Raw genomic sequence first — 9,924 nt, forward strand, 5'->3', positions numbered from 1 at the left:
CCCATCTAACTCTAGCCACTGCTCTTCTTGGATTAGGCCTATCCTACTCTCCCTAGCTACTTGCTGAAATCCTACAGACACTGGAAAGACACCTACTACTGCAAAACATGACACTGCCATGTGTCTAACTCATAGTTCTACTTGTGATACTAAGCCCAAACCATCAGGTGAACCCTCTGGACACAAATTCCTGCTAAATTCAAGGTGAATTTTGTCCCATCTCTCCAGATGCTAGAGTTTAGATAGTTGGCCATCCTCCCTGGATGAGAGCCTTAAATGTGGTTCAGCTCCATTTTGGCTTTCTCCCCATTCCTGCTGAGTCAGTCTAAGCATGCCTCACAGCTGAGTATATATGGGTTTGACTCAAAAGGCAGAACAAGATAGTAAGGTAATGATGGTCTCCTAACTTTCAGAGAGACTTATACCCCAAAGGTCTTAATATTGACTTCAGTTAGAATTGAAGACTATGTACTAGCCTTCTTGGGATGTTCAAGAAGGCCACCTTTTGTCTAAAAAAATTGCAGACCCTTTCCATGTGATTCACATATTACCAGAGGTTTCTGACTTCTTTCTGAGACTCTAGATATTCTAGCGAAAAAAAAAAGAAAAAATTTACAGACCACACTTTCTGCTAACACCCCCAGGGAAGAAGTGAATAGAAAGGACCATTGAGACCAGTAAGACGCCCCTTGCAACAAGAATCTGCTTGTCGGAGACCACCACAGGAGGCCGAATGAATGGCACTTCTCAGCTGATTTTTTTTAAGAATTCTAATCCAATTACCTTCCATACCAAAGTCAAAATAAGACTTTCCTGGACAAAGATAGAAGTGAATTCATCTGGACAAGTAAAGTCTGTTAAATCCAAAACCAAACCCCAAACCATCATGCGCATGTGTCTTTATATAACAGACTTGTTTCTAAATGTGCTGCACGTGAAAAGTCTTTTTAAACATAAATTGACCCATATTTTAAGCACACCTTCAAGCTATTTAAAGGAGTCTCTGTGAGTCATTTCGTAGAGCAAATAACCACCCATTAATTTATTTGTGCAACCTGATTTCCACACATTGCTTTTACTTTAAGAGAAAAAGGTTAAGCACAAAGTCCTGACCAGTAGACCTTGCCCAAATCTTGCCATCTCTACCCTGTAGCTACGATCACAGCGGAAAGACCTGTGTCCGTTCCCTGTCACAGACTCACGATGTCATAGAGTGGGTGGCGACGATCCAGATCCCACTCACTGACACACTGAAAATAAGATTCTACCCCACGGTCAAGATCATGAAAAATGAACAAGATGGACACAACCATATTTTTATGCCTAGTTCCAACCACACAGATCACAGATCACATACCAGTTAAAGGTATATACTCTGATCCAGGAGATAAAATGGTGGGCACATGTGACAAAGGTGACACCCAACGTGGCCGTGGGGCCCTCGTGTGCTGGTACAATCAACAATGTGTGAGCAGCAACATACGCCCAAGTCCCCGGAAACTGCAGCTATAAAAAAGTATGGGTTTGGGGGCACCTGGGTGGCTCAGTCAGTTGAGTGTCTGGTCAAACCAAGGGTTCGGCTCAGGTCATGATCTTGCAGTTCATGGGTCTGAGCCCTGCGTCGGGCTCTGTGCTGACAGCTGGAGCCTGCTTCAGATTCTGTGTCTCCCTCTCTCTCTGCCCCTCCCCCGCTTGTGCTCTGTCTCTTGGAAGGGACAAGATGGAGGGAAAGTTTTCTTTTTTCTTTTATAGTTTATTGTCAAGTTGGTCTCCATGGAGGGGGAGTTTTCCCAAGCACCCAGTACCCTGCCACGTCCCCAGCCCTACGCCATCCTATTTTTCACAACTTCCTTATACATCTGAGCCCTTCAGAAACCACAAGTAGCCAGTGTTTCACATTTTCCCACAACTCTCTGCTTGCTCCAAGCCTACCCAACCAACTAACCCTTCACTTGCCTTGTCTTCATCAACACCCATGTGGCACGAATTATGGAGATGACTTTGTCTTCTGTAAACAGGAATGCATTTTAAGTATTTCCACATCTGTTCCCTCCTTCCATCGCGGATTTGAGACAGCTTTCATGTGAAAACATGATACCACGGAAGAAAAAGATAACACAATCTGATAAAGGCAGCTTTAAGAGGTGAGGAGTAGGGAAAGAGACCAAAAACGGCTCAGCAATATAGCTTTTCTGGCGACTTGACTGGATACAGAGATTTAGCTTAGAGGATCCTGGGCAATAAATGGTTAATGCATAGCTTGGCCTCTCCCTCTGAAATATCAACTATCACCATCAGACTTTTGCTGGGAGAACATGGTCATACTTGGAACGGGTCTGTAACTGGGGAGGGAGATTTGCACCATAGGAGGTATATAATTAAGTGACAACCTGAGTGGCAGGCAGCGCTAGCAGGCGATCAGAGGCAGGGAGACCACTGAGCGCTGTAGTGACCGTGACAGGCTCGGGGCCTTGGCCGGAGAAGAGGCTGGGACTCTGCACATCTCCATTGCCCTCTGACAATGAAGAATGAGCTGTTATTACTTATTTTTCCACCGCTCTCTCTGCGGTCACACCTACCCTTGGTGAAAAAGGGGGCCTACTTCCCATCCGGTAACCCACCCAAGGAATAGGAGAGACCCCACTCTCGTGAAAGTTTCAGGGAATGAAATATAATAGTTTATACGTGGAAGATAAAATATTTGGTCATCCGAGGTCCAGGGGAGCACTTCTCTGTGACGTAATTTGGTGACTATAATCACATGTCCCTCGCTGGGAGGGAGGCAGCCGTTCTGGAAATCAGCTACCATTGTCTGTGGTCCAGGCAAACAATGCCCGTACCTCCCTCAGGTGCACAGGCTCTTGGCAAAATGAATATTCAAGAGTCCTGAGGTTCATCCGGGATCACAGGCTAGGTCTCCCACACAATCTGTGGAACTTTCTTTTTTTTTTTTTTTAAGTTTCATATTTCTTTAACATATGCAATTATTTTCCATCATTTACAATACAGTAGTTGCAATGACACTCCAAACAGAAAAGCAAATCAAAAAATCAAAACACCAACTTCTGTTTCATGTAATTAGACTTATACAGAAATTAGAAGGTTATGTAACAACTAGTTAATCACCTAATTTCACAGCTATCTGAAGTGGCGATTGTTATATAGCAGCTTATCTATGATACATTCAAGATAAATGATACAATATATTACTTGTTCATAGGCTACAACACAGCCTGCTTAATACCTTTCCTTAAATTCCACCTTGGAACTTTCTTTTTTATTTGAGAGAGAGAGAGCAAGATGGGGAGAGTGGCAGAGGGAGAGAGAGAGAATCTGAAGCAGACTCCACGCTCACCACGGAGCCTGACTCGGGTCTCAATCCCACGACCCTGGGATCACGACCTGAGCCGAAGTCAAGAGTCGGACGTTCAACCGACTGAGCCACCCCGACGCCCCTGGACCTTTCTAAACATGGCGATTCTCACCCCATGTGATTTGGCATCCCTGAGAACACTCACATTTACCCATTTATCCAACGCAGTTCTCACCAGAAGGACATATGGTAATACAAATATTGCCAGTAATAATAATATAAAAAAAAAGTAAGTGACACCCTGTAGTACTTACCGTATGCCAAGAACTGTTCGAAGCTGTTTACATATGTTAAATTATCTAATCATCATGAGGTAAATGCTGCCACTTTTGCCCATTTCACAGATGACTAAACTGAGGCACACAGGAGCAAAGGAACTGGCCCAGGACTCCACAGTTAGTACAAGTCCCAGCCCAAGGTAACTGGTTCCAGAGTCTTTGCTTCTAACGACTCTGTTGCACTGCCTGATCAGTAGAGCAGGAGGCAAAGGACTACCCTGCATGGCCCACATTAGCCCCGGGAGCCTTGGGAGCCCTGGGAGTCCAGATGACAGGGCTGTTCTCAGGAGAGTGCACACTAGGCTGCCAACTACAGGTGGATGGTTTGGGGACTACTGAGCAGCGTCTCCCTGCCCAAAAATATCTCCCAACTTGTGTAAAAAGATCCTAATTTCCACCAGTCAAAAGTCACTTCTCCACTTCTTAAAGGCTTTTGCATTTTCAAGAATCCCTCAGGAAAAGGTAAATATCACAGGCCAAGTTCACCCCTTAAATCACAATCAGGTATCCACAGTGTGATAAAACAAAATAAACAACAGCAACAAAAAAAACGTTTGGGTGCCCGGTGGCTCAGTCACTTAAGTGTCTGACTCTTGACCTCAGCTCAGGTCTTGATCTCAGGGTGTCGAGTTCAAGTCTACTTAAAAAAAGAAAAACAGTTCACCGAACTTGTACTCCAAAGAGTCAGCTTCTCCCTCTAACGCCAATTACTGCCTGTGTGACCTCAGGTGAACACTTAAGGTCTCTGAGTCTCTGAGTTTCTCGATCTGTTAAATAGCAACAGGTAACACCCTCTGTGACTCCCCGATAGGATTGTGACAGGAATATAATGGTTGCAAAAGCATTTTGCAGACGATCAAGGACCATACAACTCTAAGCTGGGACCATGATTAGCTAGGACCCTATGGCTCACAGCTGGTATTCTGATCAGCTAAACCCCTGGGAAGATTTCATGATACTGACAACCAAAGAAATGTACGTGGCCAGTGTAAGATGGACCAAAGAGATTGATGGCTCAGCCAATTCAAAACTGCCAGCACGGGCAGGCGAATCTCCACTGGCTTTAGCTCAGGCTTTTCTTGGCTTCAGGTCCCATGACAGAACACTCTTTGGCTGGGCATTCTGGGCCTCAGGGCCCCAGACTTGGCTCTAGCTTCTGAGCCCTACTACTATTTCTCGACTTTGTTTTCTAGTGTGCTGCTGCTGGCAGTACATGCGCTCCGCCCCATTCCCACCTGTGACCTAACACACCTTCCCACTGTCTGACCTCCTCCACTCGGCCCCCCAGTTACACCAGCACTCTGGCACCTTGCTTCTTCGCCTCCGTCGTGAAGTGTCTACAAGCTGCCTAATAGGTGACAGCCGCAGCACCCCCACCCCCAACCAGGCGACGGCAGGGACCTGGGAAGGACAGACAGGGCACAGCGGCACCAAGATGGGGGTCAGCAACATGGAAAAGTAAGACAGAAGGTAAAAGGATAGTCTTTTTCTGCTTTACTCTTTTGCAGAAAGGAGTGTTAACTGTTACAGAGGTGACTGTTGATTAAGCCCCTACTCTGCGCTACATGTTCGGAATGCATAGATGAGCGATATGGTTCCCGAGCTCAGAAGGCTTAGGATGTGACGGGGCCGATGAGCTGGTAGAGAGATTTGAGGTTCTGCAGAGGCTAAGGACCTCTAAGCAAATACTGTTGTAAGAAAGCTCTGGTTTTTTTTTTTTTTTTTTTTTTTTTTGCTCAGCAATTTGTCCTCTAAAGTCCTTAGGTGAAACATAATTATAATACGGCAGTTTGAGCATGGCGGCCAAGCTTAGTTTGAAGTATAGATTGTGATGCGCTGCTTTTTCCGCTACATATATTCTCCCTTCACTTTTTCCCCTCTTTTTTTTTACTGGGATATAATATACATACAGCAAAGTGCACACATCTTAGGTGAGTCACTCAATAAATTTTTATTTATATATACACCAACATAACCACAACCCAGATCAACATATAAAAGCTGACAGCATACCAGAAGCTTCTCTTGGAATACACGATTAATCACACCCCACCACAATAAAGTTCCCACTATTTTGATTTTCATGTAATAGTATCGCTATTATAAATAGTGCCACGATTTTGAATTTCTTTATAATTTTTTAAAGCACCGATGAGTTCTTTGTGTTTGGAGAGCTTTCAAATCTGAATAATAGATCTCCCTTGACATATTTGAGTATCTCAGGCCCTAAATATTTTGCTCTCCTCAAAATGCTTAAGTTACCCAGACCCTGCGAGTCTGACTACCCCTCCCCCCCATAATAATTAGGACAATTCTGGTCACCCAAAGAAGGGACAGCCCAAACAACGGGACACAAATAGGGGCCTTGTCGTTGTTGGAACCCACTGACAAGGTTATCACTTTGCTAGATGGCCAAGATCGGACTCAGCTTCATTCTGGGCCATGGGCAACTCACTCTGTTACTCTGCCAACACCATATCTTACATGGAGCGGAACTAAAATGTCACCCTCACTCCCCCTCTTGGTTAAGGAATGTACCCTGATCTCCCCACTGGGACTCAGAAGAATGGAAAGTATCATCAATGCTTGCTTATCCTCTATCTGTAGATGGAGAATCCGTGATTTGCTCTAAGGGTGCATTCACCTAACAAGAAGGACTGCCCCTCGCTTCGTCTTTAGAACTAGGAAATGACTATTTAATCAAACCAACACACAACAGAAGCGATCAGAGCTATAACGAAGATCAATATACAGGGCATAACGGGAAACTAGAGGAATGAGAATGTGAGTCAGAGACAACTTCCCGGAGAGAGCTATGCTTAAGTTGACTTAAAAGAGGGGACAACCTGTGCAAAAGCTGGGAAATATGAAAGGACATGATACATGCAGCTTAGGGTTGCAGAGTGAAAGGGTAGATGGGCACAGAGATAAACCTAGAGAAAACAGTACAGATCACAAGGGGCCTTATGTGACCGACAAAGGTGTTTAGATTTGTACGATAAGCAATAGAGAACTAAATAATTTTGAGTTGCAGAGCAGCCCAGTCGGATTTATATTTTTTAATGTTTATTTTTGAGAGAGAGAGTGCAAACGAGTGGGGGAGGGCCCGAGAGAGAAGGGGACAGAGAATCTGAAGCAGGCTTTGCTCTGACAGCAGACAGCCTGACGTGGGGCTCCAAACCACAAACTGAGATGATGACCTGAGCCGAAGTCAGACTCTTAACTAACTGAGCCACCCAGGTGTTCCCAATTTGTATTTTTTAAAATTACTCAGCCAAGGGCACCTGGCTGGCTCAGTGGAGCGTTGGACTCTTGATCTTGGTGTCATGAGTTCAAGTCCCACGTTGGGCATGGAGCCTACTTAAAACAAGATAAATAGGGGTGCCTGGGTGACTCAGTCGGTTAAGCGTCTGACTTCGGCTCAGGTCATGATCTCACGGTTTGTGGGTTCAAGCCCCGCATCAGGCTCTGTGGTGACAGCTAGCTCAGAGCCTGGAGCCTGTCTTCAGATTCTGTGTCTCCCCACTCTCTAACCCTCCCCTGCTCACACTGTCTCTCTCTCTTTCAAAAAAAAAAAAAGATAGATAGATGAGTAAATAAGTCAGCCAGAAGTGTGGAGAACAGAGTGCAGAAGACACATATTGCCACAGTGACCCAGGCTGTGGCGAGGTACCTATAAGACATCCAAGTGGAGATATCCTGAAGACAGTTGAATATGTAGATTATGAATGAATGAATGTGGACATCCATATGAATGAACATTGAGCTCAGAAGTGAAATCTAGGGGCACCTCGGTGGTCAGTCAGTTAAGCATCCGACTCTTGATTTGGGCTCAGGTCATGATCTCATGGGTTCCTGAGATCCAGCCCCACATCAGGCTCTGTGCTGGCAGTGTGGAGACTGCTTAGGATTCTCTCTCTCCCTCTCTCTTTGCCCCTCCCCTGCTCATGCTTTCTGTCTCTCTCAAAATAAATAAATATTAATTTTTTTAAAAAAGAAGAGAAATCTAGATTCAAGGTAAGGTTTGGGGGTCATCTGTATATAAATGGTAGTGGTTTAGACTGTCTAGAAAAGTATACAGGATAAAGTACAAGGTCAAGATTAGAGCCTTAGGGTCCTTGGGTGGCTTAGTCAAAACCCTTAGTTTCAACTCAGGTCATAATCTCATGGTTCATGAGATCAAGCCTGTGCGGGGCTCTGTGCGGAGAGTGAGGAACCTGCGGAGAGTGAGGAACCTGCTTGGATTCTCTCTCTCCCTCTCTCTCTGCCCCTCCCCTGCTCACACTCTCCCTCTCTCTGTCTTTCCCTCTCAAAATAAGTAAAAATAAACGTTAAAAAAAAAAAAGATTAGAGCCTTGGGCAACAGCAGCAGCGAAGAGTCCAGCCCAGGAAGCACAGCCAGAGGAGGAGGTAAGAGGCGAGAGAAGAAAACGAGAACAGAAGATGGGCGCAATAGCCGGAGGAAGGAAGATTTCAAGGAGGGAGAGGTAATTATCCCATACGCTGTGAGGTGCCGCCAGACGAGAAAACTAGACATGGGTCTGGCAATACGGAGGTCACCAGTGAGCTGAGCGAGAACAGCATCAGTGCCAGAAAGCGCACCACACCGAGGAGGGGATGGACGAGTGAATCGGGAGCGAGGAAGCAGCCGCCGCTGGTTGGGAAGCTTTCGTTGGAGCAGAAAGAACAAAGTAGATGAGGGGCGGAGTCTGCTGCAGACTGAACGTGTGTGTCCCCTGCCCCCCCCCCCCATTCAAGGTGATGGTGTTCGGAGGCGCGGCCTTTGGCAAACGATCAGATCATGAAGGTAACGCTGTCAGGAATAAAACGTGCCTTTGTAACACAGCCCCCAGAGAGCTGCCTTGCCCCTCCTCCACGTGAGCACAGCAAAACAACAGCCATCTAGAAACCGCAAAACAGCCTCTTGCCAGACACTAAATGGGCTGGGGTCTTGATCTTGGACTTCCCAGTCTCCAGAACTGTGAGAAATAAATTTCTGTTGTTAATAAGCCCCACAGTCTGTGCTATTCTGTTATAGCAGCCTGAACTAAGAACAGTAGTTAAGAGAGGTCGGTTATTTTATTTTTATTTTTTAAATGTTTATTTATTTTTGAGAGAGAGAGACACAAAGAGTGCAACTGGGGGAGGAGCAGAGAGAGAGAGAGAGCAAGAGAGAATCCAAAGCAGGCTCTAGGCTCTCACCTGTCAGCACGGAGCCTGACATGGGGCTTGAACCCATGAACTGTGGGATCATGACCTGATGCTTAACCGACTGAGCCACCCAGGCACCCTGAGAGGTTGTTTTATAAGAAATACCTGAACATTGCCAGAACTCATTGTTCCATTGGAGATATTGTCCAAGGGAGTCAGGCATCAGATGAGAGACTGACCAAAATAACTTTTAAGACATAGACTCAGAGGTTGTATTATTCTTGCTGATAAAGGATGATGCTTTCAACTTTCTATGTGGAACAGAAAATTTAAACACTTAAATAACATGTTTATCTTTTACCATAAATATAGAGAAATGAATGGAAAGTGAGACTATGACAGAAAACATTCTTCAGGCCTTTGGTTTCTATAGCCATAAAGTGAAACAAAAACACACAACCTATGCTAAGGTAGGATGCAAATTATTGCTGTCCCTAGGATTTTCCCTAATTGGTGTAGAGACAATTTTAAAAATCCCTCATGGTAGCAATTTACTAACAGAGAAAAAGCAAGTCCATTGTGGTGGCCTATAAAGTAACATATTACTTCTTAGGCAAATTTCACTCCCAAGTTTATCAAAACATCTTAAACATCTACGCAATGTGGGTCGGAGAGCTAGTTTATTAAAACAGAACTAAAGGGCGCCTGGGTGGCTTAGTCGGTTAAACATCTGACTTTGGTTCAGGTCATGATCTCACAGATAATGAGTTTGAGCCGCGCATCAGGCTCTGTGCTGTCAGCTTAGAGCCTGCTTTGGATCCTCTGCCCTGCCTCTCTCTGCCCCTCCCCTGCTCGCGCATGCTCACTCTCTCTCTCTCTCTCTCTCTCAAAAATAAACATTGAGAAAAATAATTAAAAAAATAAAACCCTGCTTTAAAAAAAAGAGTTAAAATACTCACAGAAACGTCAAATATGCTCAGCAAATAAATTTTTATTGAGCACCTACTATGAACCAGGCATTGCTCTAGTATATTAACAAAAAATAGATGTGTTGATTTATGCAATTCCTTCTGGAAACTGATCAACACCGTGGCAAGAACTACCATCATTTCCAAACGATTT

Source organism: Suricata suricatta, chromosome X (assembly GCF_006229205.1).
Source record: "Suricata suricatta isolate VVHF042 chromosome X, meerkat_22Aug2017_6uvM2_HiC, whole genome shotgun sequence".
NCBI lineage: Eukaryota > Metazoa > Chordata > Mammalia > Carnivora > Herpestidae > Suricata > Suricata suricatta.